Source organism: Neophocaena asiaeorientalis, unplaced genomic scaffold, assembly GCF_003031525.2.
Source record: "Neophocaena asiaeorientalis asiaeorientalis breed wild unplaced genomic scaffold, Neophocaena_asiaeorientalis_V1.1 scaffold806, whole genome shotgun sequence".
Taxonomy (NCBI): Eukaryota; Metazoa; Chordata; class Mammalia; order Artiodactyla; family Phocoenidae; genus Neophocaena; species Neophocaena asiaeorientalis.
The window spans coordinates 1-17,520 of record NW_020172934.1 but is presented as its reverse complement, the minus strand read 5'-3'; the positions used below and the strand labels follow the sequence as shown (position 1 = coordinate 17,520).

General features: G+C 37.7%; 1 pseudogene; it reads left to right on the top strand.

Annotated features, from left to right (window-relative positions):
- The first annotated feature begins 2,870 nt into the window (after positions 1-2,870).
- LOC112397758 (AP-2 complex subunit beta pseudogene) lies at positions 2,871-3,729 on the top strand (annotated as a pseudogene).
- Positions 3,730-17,520: the final 13,791 nt, after the last annotated feature.

Below are 17,520 nucleotides of genomic sequence, written 5' to 3'. Positions count from 1 at the left end.
AGCAGCCTCTTTCTTGGTGCCACCTCTACGATGACCTCTGGGAGCACACAAGCACCAGCAAGTTGCTCACATGTGGAGGTGGGGTTGAAATCAGAGTGGATCCCAAGGTACTGCCTGACTTAGGAAGCAAGGCTGATACTGGAGCCCTCTCCCCATGGCTCTGCAATTTGCAGATTTATGGCACTGTGCCTGGCTTTATAAACTCAGTGCCTGTGGGACATCCGAGTGGACAATGGGCATTCCCGTGTCTGGGACGGTTCCAGCATTAGCAGCTGTGGGCTTCATGGGCACGGGCACAAGGAGGCTGGGCCGGGCTGGGGTTTAGTCTGCTTCCATAGCTCCCACAGTGGGTCCACGTGTGGGACACTCTGGTCCTGGCACCAGACATCAGTGGATTAGCACCTACGGATTTGCGCTGGTGGCTTTGTGAACACTGTGCCTAAGGGACACCAGGGCTGATTGCCTGCATTCCCACAGTTGAGGTGGGGCTGAGAGCAGTGCCAACAACAGAGTACTTTGTGAGCCCGCACCATGGGTGACAGGTGACACCACAGAGCACACTTCCTGGTGGACAGCTCCGGCAGAGGAATGCTCAGTGACTCCCCTCCCATTGGGAGTGCTCCAATCCAGCCTACCTAATTATGCTCTCTAATCCAGCATAGAAACAGACCTGGGGGCTTCTATTCCAACAACTAGGGAGCAGACCCTGCCCCCGACAGGGCTGTGTCAACCACAGAGCAACGAGGAGGCCCTATTCAACATCCAATGCAAGCTCTGGTCACCACATACTCCTTATGATAGTCTTCCAAAAGATCGAAGAGAAAGGAAGCCTCCCAAAGACATTCTATGAAGCCACTATCATCCTGATACCCAAACCAGACAAAGACACCACCAAAAAAGAAAATGACAGGCCAATACCTTTGATGAATATAGAACCTAAAATTCTCAACAGAATGTTGTCAAACCGAACCAAACAATGCATAAAAAAGATCATACACCATGAACGTGCTGAATTATCCTAGGGTCACAAGGATCTTTCAACATATGCACATCAATCCATGTGTGATACACCACATCAACAACAAAAAAGACAGAAATGACATGATCATCTCAATAGATTCAGAAAAACCATTTGATAAATTTCAACACCAATTCATGATAACAACTCTTATGAAAGTGGGTATAGAGGGGACATATCTCAACATACTAAAAGCTATTTATGACAAACCCACAGCTAATATGATACTTAATGGTGAAAAGCACTTAGCCTTCTCACTAAAATCTGAAACAAGACAAGGATGCCCAGTCTCACCACTTCTATTCAACATAATACTGGAAGTCTAGCCACGGCAATCAGACAAGAAAAAGAAAGAAAATGTATCCAAGTTGGAAGGGAAGAGGTAAAATGTTCATTATAGGCAGATGACATGATACAATATATAGAACCTAAAGACTCTACACACAAACTACTAGAACTGATAAACAGATTCAGCAAGGTAGAAGGATACAAGATTAAAATACAGAAATCGGTTGCATGTCTTTATATTAACAATGAAATAGCAGAAAGGGAATGGAAAAAATATCCCTTTCAAAATTGCATCCAAAAAAATAAAATACTTGTGAATAAACCTGACCAAGGTTGTGAGAGACTTATAAGCTGAGAACTATAAAACATTAATAAAGGAAAGTGAAGAGGATTCAAAGATATGGAAAGATATCCTATGCCCTTGGATTGGAAGAAATATTATTAAAATGGCCATTGGACCCAAAGCAATCTACAGATTTAATGACAACCCTGTCAAATTACTCATGATATTTTTCACAGAACTAGAACAAAGAATCCTAAAATTTATATGGAACCATAAACAACCCAGAATTGCTAAAGCAGTCGTGAGGAAAAAGAACAAAGCAGGAGACATAATGCTTCCAGACTTCAGAGAATACTACAAAGTGACAGTAATCAAAACGGCATGGTACTGGCACAGAAACAGACATATGGGTCGATGAAACAGACTAGGGAGCCCAGAAAAAAACCCACACACCAATGGTCAATTAATCTTTGACAAAGGAGGCAAGAATATACAATGGAAAAAAGAGAGTTTCTTCAGCACATTGTGTTGGGAATGTTGGACAGCCACAGGTAAACCATTGAAGTTAGAACACACCCTCACACTATGCACAAAAATAAACTCAAAATGGCTGAAACAGTTAAATATAACACATGACACCATAAAACTTTTAGAAGAGAACATAGGCAAAACATTCTCTGACATAAGTTGTACCAGTATTTCTGTAGATCATTCTCCCAAGGCAATGGAAATAAAAGCAAAAATAAACATATGGGACCTATACAAACTTACAAGCTTTTCCACAGCTAAGGAAACTGTAAAGAAAATGGAAAGACAACCTGTGGAATGGGAGCAACTATTTGCAAATGATGCAACCTACAAGGGCTTAATTTCCAAAATATACAAACAGCTCATACAACTGAATCACAAAAAAAAACAACCCAATCAAAAAATGGGCAGAAGACTGAAATAGACATTTCTCCAAAGAAGACATACAGGTGGCCAATAGGCACATGAAAAGATACTCACCATTGCTAATTATTAGAGAAATGCAAATCAAAACTACAGTGAGGTATCACCTTAAACCAGTCAGAATGGCCATTATTTAAAATTCTACAAATAAATTATGGAGAGAGGATGGAGAAAAGGGAATGCTTCTACACTGTTGGTGGGAATGTAAATTGGTGCAGCCATTATAGAAAACAGTATGGAGGTTCCTCAAAAAAATAAAAACAGAGTGGCCATAGGATCCAGCAACCCCTCTCCTGGGCTTATATCCAGACAAAAGTATAATTCAAAAAGATGGACCTCTTGTGGGGAGGGCTACATAGTCTGATGGGACAGTCCTTCACCCCACCATCAGTGCCTGCAACCTTTGCTCCTTCATCTACTCCTGCTGTGGTCAGCAGTGGTCTGAATGACCAACTTGAACTCTCTATGGGGATAGTCATGAAACCTGGTGGATATAGGGCTCCTAAAGCTGTCTGGCTGCCTGAAGTAAAGGCTAAAGTCTTGGAGATTTCAGGAACATTTACTCACCTCCAAGGGCACATCTATATGGAAATGAACTTCATGAAGAAAGCTCTGTAGCACATGACAGACTTGGCAATTCAGTTTAACAAGAATAGCTTTGGTGTCATCCACAGCAGTCCTCTGGCCATTCCTACACCACTGATGCCAAACCAGAGCATTGATGTCTCCCTGCGTCTCCACACCTTGGACCCAGTCATGAAGATGGAACCTCTGAACAACCTGCAGGTGGCTGTGAAAAACAATCATGATATCTTCTACTTCAGCTGCCTCATCCCACTCAACGTACTTTTTGTAGAAGATGGCAAAATGAAGCGCCAGGTCTTCCTTGCAACATGGAAGGATATTCCCGATGAAATGAACTTCAGTTTCAGATTAAGGAAAGTCATTTAAATGCTGACACTGTTTCCAGCAAGTTGCAAAACAACAACGTTTATACTATTGCCAAGAGGAGTGTGGAAGGGCAGGGTATTCTGTACCAATCCCTGACTGACTAATGGCATTTGGGTTTTGGCCAAGCTCCATAGCCAGCCAGAAAACCCCAATTACACACTGTCGCCAAAGTGTAGAGCTAGCTCCTGAAGCCTCCTTGTACATCTATCAGGTCTATGACAGCGTTTTGAAAAACTAATAGACTGGTCTGGTGCCCTCAGGCCATCCTGTGATTGGTGCAATCCAAGAACTTTTAACTGGAAGAAATTGTACTGCTGTGTGGAATCTGAACCCAAACACACCGAGGCCACCTGCCATGGTAGTAACGGGTCTGACCTGTGCTATTAGGGCACAACCTTTTGGATAGTTTTAGCTATCCAACACTTGAGCATTTGTAACCACGGCTTCAATCACTTCCCGCCTCTTGCCACCTGCTGCTGTCTGTCCTTACTTGTGGGCTTCTCCATCCTGTGCCAGTGGCTGGCGTTTTCTAGTGTAGTTTGATATTTTGTAATTGAGAGCTCGCTTCAAAAGCAGCAAAAGACAAAATATATTAAAGCAAGGAAAAGTGTCCCTGAAAGAAAAATAATGTTATTTGTTGTGTTTTTTCTACTCAGTTGTTTGAGCATATTATACATATGAGTGGTTTTTCAAATATTTTTCACATTTTGTAGATACACTCTGCTCTCTGTAAATTGTTTCCTTTGCTGTTCAAAGCTTTATAGTTTAATGCAATCTATTTTTAATTCTTTTTTTCATTTATTTTTTGCTTTTGCTGCCTGTGCTTTTGTTGTCACATCTAAAAATACATTGCCCATAGCACGTCAAGAAGTCCCCCACCATATCTTCTTCTAGTAACTTTACAGTTTCTGATCTTTTATTTAATTCTCTAAACCAGTTTGAATTAATTTTTGTATACGGTGTGAGATACAAGTCTAATTTATTCCTTATGCTTGTGAATATTCAGTTTCCCGTGAATTTACTGAAGAGAAGATCCTTTTCTCATTATATATTCCTGTCACTTTTGTCAAAGATCAATTGATTGTAAATATGTGGATTTATTTCTGAGGTCTATTTCATTCCATTGTTCTATATGTCTGTTTTTGTACTGTGACCATACTGCTTTGATTACTATGCTTTGTAGTATAGTTTGAAATTATGAAGAGTGATGCCTTCAGCTTTGCTCTTTGTGCTCAAGATTGCTTTGGACATTTGGAGCCTTTTATGTTTCCATATGAATTTTAATATTTCTTTTTCTATTTTCTGGGAAACTGCCTTCGGATTTTGACATGGATTGCATGGACTCTATAGATTGCTTTGGATAGTATGGACATTTTTAGCAATGTTCATTTATTCAATCTAGTAGTATGGGCGATCATTCCATTTATTTGTGTCTTCTTCAAATTCTTTTATCAATATTTTATAGTTTGCAGTGTACGGCTCTTTTACATTCTTGGTTAACTTTATTCCTAAATATTTTATTCTTTTGTGTGCTATTGTAAATGGGACATTTTTTAACCTTTTCTGATAGTTTCTGTTGTTAGTAAACAGAACCACAAGTGATTTTTATATGTTGACTTTGTGTCATGCTTCTTACTCCATTTATTTATTAGTTTGAACAGTTTTTTCGAAGAGGCATTTTTAGGTTTTTGTAGATATAAAAACATGTCATCTGCAAACAGAAAATTTAGGTTTACCTTTATGATTTGGATTTATTTTATTCATTTTTCTTGCCTACTTGCTCTGGTTACGAATTCCTGTACTATATTGAAAAGAAGGGGCAAGAATTGTAACCTTGTCTTGGCTGAAACTTAGGAGAAACACTTTTGGGACTGTTAGCTTTGGGCCTGTCATATGACTTTTAATGTGTTGAGGTATATTCCTTCTATAGCTAATTTCTTAACAATCTTTATCATGAAAGGAAGTTGGATTTTGTCAAATAATTTTATGTATCTATTAATATGATATTTTCCCTTTATTCTCATAATGTAGTCTATCACATTTATTGATTTGCATACATTGTGCCATCCTTGCATCCAGGTATAAATCCCACTTAATCATGGTGAATGAATCCCTTCAGTGTGCTGCTGAATTTAGTTTGCCAGTATTTTGAGTGTATTTCATTTATGTTATTCAGGAATGTTGATATGTACTTTTCTTATTGTGCCCTTGTCTGTTTTTAAAAATTAATTTATCATTTATTTATTTATTTTTAGCTGTGTTCGGTCTTTGTTGCTGCACGCGGGCTTTTCTCCACTTGCGGCGAGTGGGGGCTGTTCTTCATTGCGGTGCGTGGGCTCCTCATCATGGTGGCTTCTCTTGTTGTGGAGCACAGGCTATAGGTGTGAGGGCTTAGTAGTTGTGGTGCACAGGCTTAGTGGCACCACGGCATGTGGGATCTTCCCGGACCAGGGATCGAACCCGTGCCCCCTGCATTGGCAGGAGGATTCTTAACCACTGCGCCACCAGGGAAGACCCCTTGTCTGGTTTTGGCATTACCCTTGTCTGGGGTAATGCCTCATAAGATGGGTTGAAAGCATTCCCTCCTCTTTAAATTTTTGGAAGTATTTGAGTAGTCTTGGCTTTAATTTCTCTCTAAATATTTGGCATAATTCATGAGAAAAACCATCTGGTCCTGGGATTTTATTTATTGAGAGGTTTCTCAATACTGTTTCATTCTCTTTACTCATTACTGGTCTGTTCAGATGTTCTATTTCTTGGTAGGTTGTATGTTTTTATGAGTTTGTCCTTTTTTGTCTAAGTAATCCAAGTTGTTTGCATATGATTGTCAATAGTAGTCTCTGATTGTCATTTGTATCTCTGTGGCATCACTGTAATGCCTTTATATGCATGTGTGTGTGTGTTTATTTATTCATTCATTCATCATTCAACCTCTCTTTTTCTTAGTCTTGCTAACAGTTTGTCAATTTTGTTTATCTTTTCAAAAAAAACCTCCAATATTATTTATCCTTCTACTGTTGTCTTAGTCTCTATTACTTTATTTTTAATTTTTATTGGAGTATAGTTGATGTACAATATTGTGCTCAGTAAAGTGAATCAGTTATACATATATCCACTCTTTTTTAGATTCTTTTCCCAATAGATCACTACAGAGTATTGAATAGAGTTCCCCGTGCTAGACAGTACATCCTTCCATTACATTTATAACTGCTCTAATCCTTATTATTTATTTCATTCTGCTAATATTGGGCTTAGTTTGTTCTTTTCCTGTTTCCTTTAGTTGTAAAGTTAGGTTCTTTAATTGAGTGGTTTTTCAGAAACAAAAGGTTTTATTATGGTACAGCAAGCATGAGCACGATATTGTATTGGTTCTCCTTCCCCACACCCAGGTTCCCACTGGGATGACAGAGAGGGATCCAGTGGAGTGCTATGCATGTAATAGGCTGTGTTACACTGAGGAACACTGAGTTTGAGGACTCCACTGCTTTTAAAATGAGAGGTTAGCAGGTTCCTGTTTGTCGGAGGGAGAGACATTAGCTCATTCCTCAAGGCTGTTCATTACAAACACACTCCCAGAAATGGCTCAGGTGAAATGCTGTCAGGGCATACATTCTTTTTCTTTCTTTCTTTTGTTTTTTTTTGATTGAAGAATAGTTGGCTTATAATATCACATTAGTTTCAGATGTACAGCATAATGATTCAGCATTTAAGTATATTATAAAATGATCACCTTGATGAGTCTAGTAAGCATCTGTCCCCATCCACAGTTACTGCAATATCATGAACCATATTCTTTATTCTGTATATTAAATTCTTGTCAATTTTTATCATATAACTGGAATTTTGTACTTCTTATACCCTTTCACCTGTCTTGTCCAAGACCCACTCCCCTCCCCTTTTGCAACCACCAATTTGTTCACTGTGCCTGTATGATTTGTTTTGTTGTGTCTGTTTTGTTTTTAGATTACACATATAAGTGAGATAATGTAGAATTTGTCTTTGTCTGTGTGACTTCACTGAGCATAATACTCTCTAGGTCCATCCATGTTGTCAAAAATGGCAAGATTTTATCTTTTTATGGCTAATACATAACTGTATATGTACATTTGTATACACATATATACATATATATGTATATGAATATATCTACATATATGTATACATACATGTATACATATGTATATATGGATGTGTGTATATGTGTATGTGCATTGTGTATATTCATATGTATGTATGTGTATACGTGTGTGTGTGTGTGTATATATATATATATCACTTATCCATTTGTCTATCTTTGAACATTTAGGTTTCTACCATATATTGCCTATTGTAAGTTATGTTGCAATTAACACAGGGGTGCATGTATCTCTTTAAATTAGTTTTTTGCTTTTTTTCTCTGGATAAATAACCAAACGTAGAATTGCTAACTCATATGGTAGTTTTATTTTTTATGTTTTCAGAACCCTCCGTAATGTTTTCAATAGTTGGCTGCACTGACTTACATTCTTAGCAGCAGTGCAGGTGAGTGCTCTTTTCTCCACATCCTCAGCAACACTCATTAATGTCAATTTGATGATAGCCATTCTGACACCTGTAAGGTGATCTCTTTCTTGTGGTTTTGATTTGTATTTCCCTCCTGATGATTAGGGATGTTGAGCATGTTTCCATGTGTTTTTTAGCATCTTTTTTTTTGGCAAAATGTGTATTCAGATCCTCTACCCAATTGTTTTTATTTTTTTTAATTATAATTTATTGACAATATTATATCAGTTTCAGGTGACCTGAGATTTTTTACAGATTACACTTGATTAAATGATTTTACAAGAGAATGGCTATAATTCCCTGTCCTATACAATATATCTTTGTTGCTTATCTATTTTATACATAGTAGTTTGTACCTCTTAAGCCCATACCCCTAATTTGCCCCTCCCCCCTTACCTGTCCCCAATGTTAACCACTAGTTTGTTTATAGATCCGTGAGACTGTTTCTGTTTTACATATACATTCGTTTGTATTAGATTCCACATATAAATGATATCACACAGTATTTGTCTTTCTCTGACTTACTTCATTAAGTATAATATTCTCAAGGTCCATCCATGATGCTGCAAATGGCAGAATTTCATTCTTTTTATGGCTGTGTAATATTCCACTGTACATATATATTGTATCTTTTTATCCATTGTCTGTTCATGGGCATTTAAGTTGTTTTCATATCTTGGCCATTGTCAGTAGTGCTGTTATGCACATTGGGGTTTATGTATCTTTTTGAATGAGTGTTTTCATTTTTGTCCTAGATAGGTACCCAGGAGAGTTATTGACGTATCATATGGTAGTTCTACTTTTACTTTTTTGAGAAACCTCCATCCTATTTTCCATAGTGCCTGCAACAATTTACAATCCTACCCACAGCGTACAAGGGTACACTTTTCTCCACATGCGCTCCAGAATTTGGTATTTGTAGACATTTTGATGAGAGCTATTTTGACAGGTGGAGGTTGATATCTCATTGTTGCTTTGAATTGAACTTCTCTAATAATTAGTGATGTTGAGCATCTTTTCATCTGCCTTTTAGCCATCTGTATCTTCTTTGGAAAGATTAGTTGTTTTCATATCTTGGCCATTGTCAGTAGTGCTGTTATGCACATTGGGGTTTATGTATCTTTTTGAATTAGTGTTTTCATTTTTTTCCTAGATAGGTACCCAGGAGAGTTATTGACGTATCATATGGTAGTTCTACTTTTACTTTTTTTGAGAAACCTCCATCCTATTTTCCATAGTGCCTGCAACAATTTACAATCCTACCCACAGTGTACAAGGGTACACTTTTCTCCACATGCTCTCCAGAATTTGGTATTTGTAGACATTTTGATGAGAGCTATTTTGACAGGTGGAGGTTGATATCTCATTGTTGCTTTGAATTGAACTTCTCTAATAATTAGTGATGTTGAGCATCTTTTCATCTGCCTTTTAGCCATCTGTATCTTCTTTGGAAAGATGTCTATTCATGTCTCCTGACCATTATTGATTGTGTTGTTTGTTTATTTTGTGTGTGTGTGATATTGAGTTGTATGAACCATTTATATATATTGGATATTAACCTTTTGTCAGTCATATCATTTGCAAATGCTTTCTTACACTTTGCACTTCGAATTTTGATTTTGTTGATGGTTTTCATGGCTGTGCAAAAGCTCTTAAACTCTATTTAGCTTCCACTTGTTTATTTTTGCTTTTATTTCTTTTGCCTTAGAGGCCAGATCCCAAAAAATATTGCTACAATTTATGTCAAAGAATGTTCTGCCTATGTTATCTCCTAGGAGTTTTATGGTTTGATGTATTACCTTTAGGTCCTTAATCCATTTTGAATTTTGTGTCTGGTGTGAGGAAATGTTCTAAATTCCTTATTTTACATGTAGCCCTCCACTCTCCCCAACACCACTTATTGAAGAAACTTTCTTTTCTCCATTGTATATTCTTGCCTCCTTGGTGGTAGACTTATTCACCATGAGTGTGTGAGATCCATAAGTGTGTGAGATCCTTATTCACCATAAGTTTGTGAGATCCTTCATGCTATTCAGCTTGGGTGATTTTCTATTTCTATTCCCTTGATCTATGTGTCTGTTTTTGTGATTATTGTAGCTTTGTAGTCAGGGAGCATGTTATCTCCAGCTTTGGTCTTTTTTTTCTCAGGATTGCTTTGGCAGTGTGGGTATTTTGTGGTTCTGTATTTATTTGGGGATTATTTGTTCTGTGTGTGAACAATGTCATGGATATTTTGATAGGGATTGCTTTAAATCTGTAGGTAACTTTGAGTAATAGGGCTATTTTAAAAAGATTAATTCTTCTGATCCAAGAGCATGTGATATCTTTTCATTTGTTTGCATCATCTTGTTCTGTGTGTGAACAATGTCATGGATATTTTGATAGGGATTGCTTTAAATCTGTAGGTAACTTTGAGTAATAGGGCTATTTTAAAAAGATTAATTCTTCTGATCCAAGAGCATGGGATATATTTTCATTTGTTTGCATTATCTTCAACTTCCTTCATCGATGTCTTATAATTTTTAATATATAAATCTTTCACCTCTGTGGTTAAATTTATTCCCAGGTATTTTATTATTTTTGGTACATTTGTAATTTTTTTTCTTAATTGCTCTGACAGTTTGTTATTAGGGCCGAGAAAAATAAAACATTTCTGTATATTAATTGCATATATTTCAATGAAAATAAAAACAAAAATTAACAAATGGGATCTAATTAAACTTCAAAGTTTTGCACAGAAAAGGAAATCATAAACAAGATGAAAAGACAACACTCACAATGGGAGAAAATATTGGCAAGTGAAGCAATTGACAAAGGATTAATCTCCAAAATATAGAAACAGCTCATGTAGCTCAACATTAAAAAAACAGACAACCCAATCAAAAAATGGGTGGAAGACCTAAATAGGCATTTTTCCAAAGAAGACATACAGATGGCCAACAGGCACATGAAAAGCTGCTCAACACCATTAATTATTAGGGAAATGCAAATCAAAACTACAATGAGGTATTGCCTCACACCATTCAGAATGGCCATCATCAAAAAATCTACAAACAATAAATGCTGGAGAGGGTGTGCAGAAAAGGGAACCCTCTTGCACAAAAGGGAACCCACTTGGTGGGAATGTAAATTGATACAGCCACTATGGAGGACAGTATGGAGGTTCCTTAAAAAACTAAGAATAGAGCTACGTTATGATACAGCAATCCCACTACTGGGCATATACCCAGAGAAAACCATAATTCCAAAAGAGTCATGTACCACAATGTTCACTATGACACTATTTACAGTAGCCAGGTTATGGAAGCAACTTAAATGTCCATCAACAGAGTAATGGATAAAGAAGACGTGGTACATATATACAATGGAGTATTACTCAACTGTAAAAAGGAATGTAATTGGATTATTTGTAGACACGTAGATGGACCTAGAGAGAGTCATACAGAGTGAAGTAAGTCAGAAAGAGAAAAACAAATATCATATATCAACACATATATGTGGAATCTAGAAAAATGGTATAGATGATCTAATTTGCAAAACAGAAATAGAGACACAGATGTAGAGAACAAACGTATGGACACCAAGGGGGGACAGGGGGGATGGGAGAAATTGGGAGATTGGGATTGACAGATAAACACTATTGATACTATGTATAAAATAGATAACTAATGAGAACCTACTGTACAGCACAGGGAATTCTACTCAGTGCTCCGTGGTGACCTAAATGGGAAGGAAATCCAAAAAAAGGGGATATATGTATACGTATAGGTGCTTCACTTTGCTGCATAGTAGAAACTAACACAACATTGTAAAGCCACCATACTCCAAAAAAGTTAATTAAAAATAAAAAAAATTGTGTATACTTCAAATTTACTGAGTTTATTTATGCTAATAATTTGTTGGTGAGATCTGTAGGGTTTTCTCTACATATTATCATGTCATCTGCAAAGAGTGACAGTTTTACTTCCTTTATGAGTTAGATCCTATTTTGTATTTTTATTTTTGTCTTCGGCTGTGGCTAGAACTATTAATCCTGTGTTGAATAAAAGTGGTGAGAGTAGGCATCCTTATCTTGTTCCTGTTCTTAGAGGAGATGCTTTCAGCTTTTCACCATTAAGTATGATGTTAGGTCTGCTTTTGTCATATATGCCCTTTATATTTATTTATTCATTCATTCATTCAGGCCGCACCACACAGCATGGGGAACCCTAGTTCCCTGACTAGGGATTGAACCCCCACCGCCTGCAGTGGAATCGCAAATTCCCAACCACTGGACTGCCACGGATTTGTAAAGCCACCATACTCCAAAAAAGTTAATTAAAAATAAAAAAAATTGTGTATACTTCAAATTTACTGAGTTTATTTATGCTAATAATTTGTTGGTGAGATCTGTAGGGTTTTCTCTACATATTATCATGTCATCTGCAAAGAGTGACAGTTTTACTTCCTTTATGAGTTAGATCCTATTTTGTATTTTTATTTTTGTCTTCGGCTGTGGCTAGAACTATTAATCCTGTGTTGAATAAAAGTGGTGAGAGTAGGCATCCTTATCTTGTTCCTGTTCTTAGAGGAGATGCTTTCAGCTTTTCACCATTAAGTATGATGTTAGGTCTGCTTTTGTCATATATGCCCTTTATATTTATTTATTCATTCATTCATTCAGGCCCCACCGCACAGCAAGGGGGACCCTAGTTCCCAGACCAGGAATTGAACCCACACCACCTGCAGTGGAATCGCAAATTCCCAACCACTGGACTGCCACGGAAGTCCCTGTCCTTTATTATAAAAAGGTATGTTGCCTGTATACCCCCCTTGTTGAGAGTTTTTATCATAATTCAATGTTGAATTTTGTCAAATTTTGCCAAATCCTTTGCTGGAGATATGAAGATGATAATATGATTTTATGCTTTGTTCTGGTAATCTGGTGTGTCACTTAATTGATCTGCATAGACTGAGTCATTCCTGCATTGCTAAGGTGATCCATTTGATCATGGTGTATGGTTCTTTTAGTGTATTGCTGAATTCAGTTTACCAGTATTTTGTTGAGGTTTTTTGCATCTATATTCACCAGGGATATTGGCCTGTAATTTACCTTTTTTGGTAGTGTGTTTATCTGGTTTTCATATATGGGTGATGCTAGCCTCAGAAAATAAGTTTGGAAGCACTCCTTCATCAGTTGTTTGAAATAGCTTGAGAAGGATAGATGTTAACTGTCCTTTAAATGTTTGGTAGAATTTATTAGTAAAGCCACCTGGTCCTGGACATTTATTTATGGGGAGTTTTTTGATTATTGATGGATTGCATTGCCAGTAATTGATCTGTTTAGATTTTTTATTTATTGCTAACTCAATCTTGGAAGATTTATGTTTTTAGGAATTCATCCACTTCTTTTAGGTTGTCCCATTTGTTGGTGTATAATTGTCGTAATCTCTTAGGATACTTTGTATTTCTGTGGTGTCTTGTAACTTCATCCTTTCATTTCTGATTTATTTGGTCCCTCTCTGTTTAAAAAAACATACTACTATTGTCTTTTATTCTTTACAGAAGCTTAGTAGGTGTTTGATCTACTACCCTTACTCTATGCATACTTTTTGCAGTGAGATTTTTACTTTTGTTTGTTTTCTGGTTACTATCAATAATTAGTGAGACTTCTTTTAAGCTTAAGTAAATTCTTGCAACATTGCTTATAAGCCTGCTTTCTTAGAGATGAACTCTTTTAGCTTTTGCTAGTCTGGGAAACTCTGGATCTCCCCTTCAATTCTTTTCTTTTTTCATAAATTTATTTATTTATGGCTGTGTTGGGTCTTTGTTGCTGCTTGCGGGCTTCTCATTGTGGTGGCTCCTCTTGTTGTGGAGCATGGGCTCTAGGTGCATGGGCTTCAGTAGTTGTGGCTCACAGACTCAGTAGTTGCGGCTTATGGGCTCTAGAGCACAGGCTAAGTAGTTGTGGCTCACGGGCGTAGTTGCTCCATGGCATGTGGGATATTTCCAGACCAGGGCTCGAACCTGTGTCCCCTGCATTGGCAGGCGGATTCTCAACCACTGTGCCACCAGGGAGGCCCTCTCCTTCAATTCTGAATCATAATCTTGCTGGTAGAGTATTTTTGTTGAAGGCTTTTTCCTTTTAGCCCATTGAATATATCCTGTCATTCCTTCCCAGTCTGCAAAGTCAGCTGAAAAGTCAGCTGACAGTCTTATGGGAATACCTTGAACATAACTAGATGCTTTTATTTCACTGCTTCTATGATCCCTCTTTACCTTAAATTTTTGGCACTTTATAATATGTCTTGGTGTGGACCTGTTTGTCTTCATCTGGTTTGGGACTCTGTGTTTCCTGGACCTGGATGTGTGTTTCCTTCCCCAGGTTAGGAAAGTTATCAGTTACTATATCCTCTAATAAGTTCTCTGACCCTTTCTCTCGTCTCCTCTTTCTGGGACCCCTGTAATGCTCATGTGAATATTCTTGATGTTATCTCAGAGGTCCCTTTACCTATAGTCTTAATTGATTTTTCTTTGTGCTATTCAGTTTGGGTGATTTTCACTACTCTGTTTTCCATTTCACTGATCTGTTCTTCCGTATCATAGAATATAATGTGACTTCTCTCGTGTGTGTGTGTTTGTGTGTGTGTGTGTGTGTGTGTGTTTTAATCTCTTTTATTGTATTGTTCACTGTTTGGTTCTTTTTGACATGTTATTACTCCGTTGAAATTCTCACTGTGTCCATCTATTCTTCTCCTGACGTGGGTGAGCGTCTTTATAATCATTACTGTGAACACTTTTTTTATCGCGTAGAATGCTTATCCCTGTGTTATTCAGTTTTTTCTGATGTCGTGTCTTGTTACTTCATTTGTAACATATTCCTCTATTTCCTTATGTTTCCTAATTCTCTGTGCATTTCTATTCATTAGGTTCAGGTTGTTACATTCCCGGGTCTCAGAGAAGTGGCCTTATATAGGAGATGACTGATAGGGCCCAGCAGCACATTGTCCTCTGGCCAGCAGAGCCACATGCTCCAGGGGTGTCCCCTGTGTGGGCTGCACACACCTTTCTCTTATGGGAGGGCCAACTGCTGTAGCCAAGCTGGTAGGCGGTGTTGGACCCTGACCTAAATGGCTGTGAGCCCCTGTATGTGATTGCCGTGGGTGTGCTGTTAGCCAAGGCAGCCCTCCGTTATGGGTGGCTGTGTGGTGCTCCAGGTGCACAGGCGGACATGGTAGGCCCCCAGTGTGTCTGGTTGTGAGGTCTCTGGTGCAGGAGTGCTATGGGCATGGTGGTAAATGGGGCAGGCCCCTGATTCTAATCAGCTCCAGGGAAGACTCTAAAATGTTGCTTTGCCAATGTCACAGTTCCTAGCGGGAGTCCCAGCTGCCTCTTGCCTTTCCAAGAAGCTCTCCGAGATTAGCAAGTGGGTCTGATACACGTGTCTTTCACACTATTGGCTCTGCACAGGGACTGAGAACATATGAGATTTGTGTGTGCCTGATGAGAGCAAAGTCTCAGTTTTCTTTAGTCTCCAGCTTTCCTGAAATTTTAGCCCTGCAGGTTTTCAAAGCCAGACCTGCTGTGTTCCTTTCTTCCAGTGCAGGAACCCTGGGCTGAGCAGCCTGATGCCAGGCTCAGACCCTTCCCTCCCTGTGGAGGACGTATGCAATTGTGATATCTTCCAGCTGTGGGTCACTGCTCCATGTGTGGGTTCCAATTAGACTGTGTTTCCAGTCCTCCTACCTGCCTTGTGGTTTCTCCTTCCTTATATCTTTAGTTGTGGAAAACTTTCCCTGCTAGTCACCAGGTCATTCTCTGAGATAATTTCCCTGTAAGTTGTTGTAATTTGGGTGTGTCCATGGCAGGAGGAGAGCTCAATATCTTCCTATTCCATCACCTTGATCCTCTCTCAAGAATTTTTTCTAAAATACATCCCTTTATTACATTACTGTAAACATAACTCTTTGAATTGCATTGTTTTTCCTGTATTCCATAAATTTAGCTACTTTGTGTTTCCAATTTTGTTTGCTTTAAGATTTCTTTTAAATTTCCCTTTTGATTTATTCCTGTATGCATTGGCTATTCAGGAGCTTATTGTTCAATTTCTAAGTGTTCTTTAATTTTCAATTATTCTTTTTAATACTGAATTTCAGTTTCATACCATTGTGGTTGGAAATGATACTTGATATGATTTCAATATTCTTGGATTTTGAAGACTTGTTTTGTGGCTTAACATAGGATCTACCCTAGGAAATGTTCTATGTGTACTTAAGAACAATGGAAAGTTTGCTGCTGTTGAGTGGAATATACTGTAGATGTATGTTAGGTTCATTTGATATCAAGTGTGTGTTCAAGTTCAGTGTTTCCTGATTGATATTCTGTCCAGATGATCTGTACAGTGTTGAAAGTTGGGTATTGATGTTTCTTACCATTATTTTATTTCTGCACATTTTCCTCTTCATGTGTGTTAATAATTTCTTTATATGTTGAGAGGCTCCAATGCTGGTATTTATAATTGTCATAATTTCTTGATGAATTAATCCCTTTTTTTTATATGATAACCTTCTTTCCTTTGAGAGGTTTGACTTCAAGTCTTTTTTGCCTGATAATAGACTAGTCAGGCAAGTATCATTTTCATGGAGTATCTTTTTTCCAATCATTCAATTTTATGCTATATAGGGATTTAAAGTTAACATGAATCTCTTGTACACAGTATATAACTGAACTTCCTTTAATCCATTCAGCCACCCTAGGGATTATTTAAATTGAAGTATAGTTGATTTACAATATTACATTAGTCTCAGTGGTACAACCTATGGATTTAATTTTTTTATAGATCATGCTCCACTAAAGTGATTACACAATAATGGCTGTATTTCCCTGTGTTGTACTATATATCCTTGTTTGTTTATTTCATACATAGGGGTATTGGATTTAGAGAAACAAACTACTGTCTTTCCCTCCCCGCTTCGCTTGCCCCACCAGTAACCACTAATTTGTTCTCTTGAGTTTATTTCTATTTTGTTATATACATTCCTTTCTTGCATTTTTTAGATTCCACAGAGAAGTGAGAACATAGAGTATTTGCCTTTCTCTAACTTATTTAAGTAGGTATAAATATTCTAGGTTGATCCACGTTGTTGCAAGTGGCAGAATTTGATCCTTTTTAATGGCTGGGTAATAGTCCATTGTGTATACATACCACATCTTTATCCACTCATCTGTTGATGAACATTTAGTTTGCTTCTGTATGTTGGCAATTGTAAATAATGCTGCTATGAACACTGGGATGCATGTATCTTGTCAAATGGGTGTCTTCATTTTCTTTGGACATATACCAAGCCATGGAATTGTTGGCTAATATGATAGTTTTACTTTTAGCTTTTTTCAGGGCCTCCATATTGTTTTCATAGTGGGTGTACCAATTTACAATCCCACCAGCTGTGTACTAGGATTTCCTTCTCTCCATGTCATGAACAACATTTCGTATTTGTAGACTTTGGAA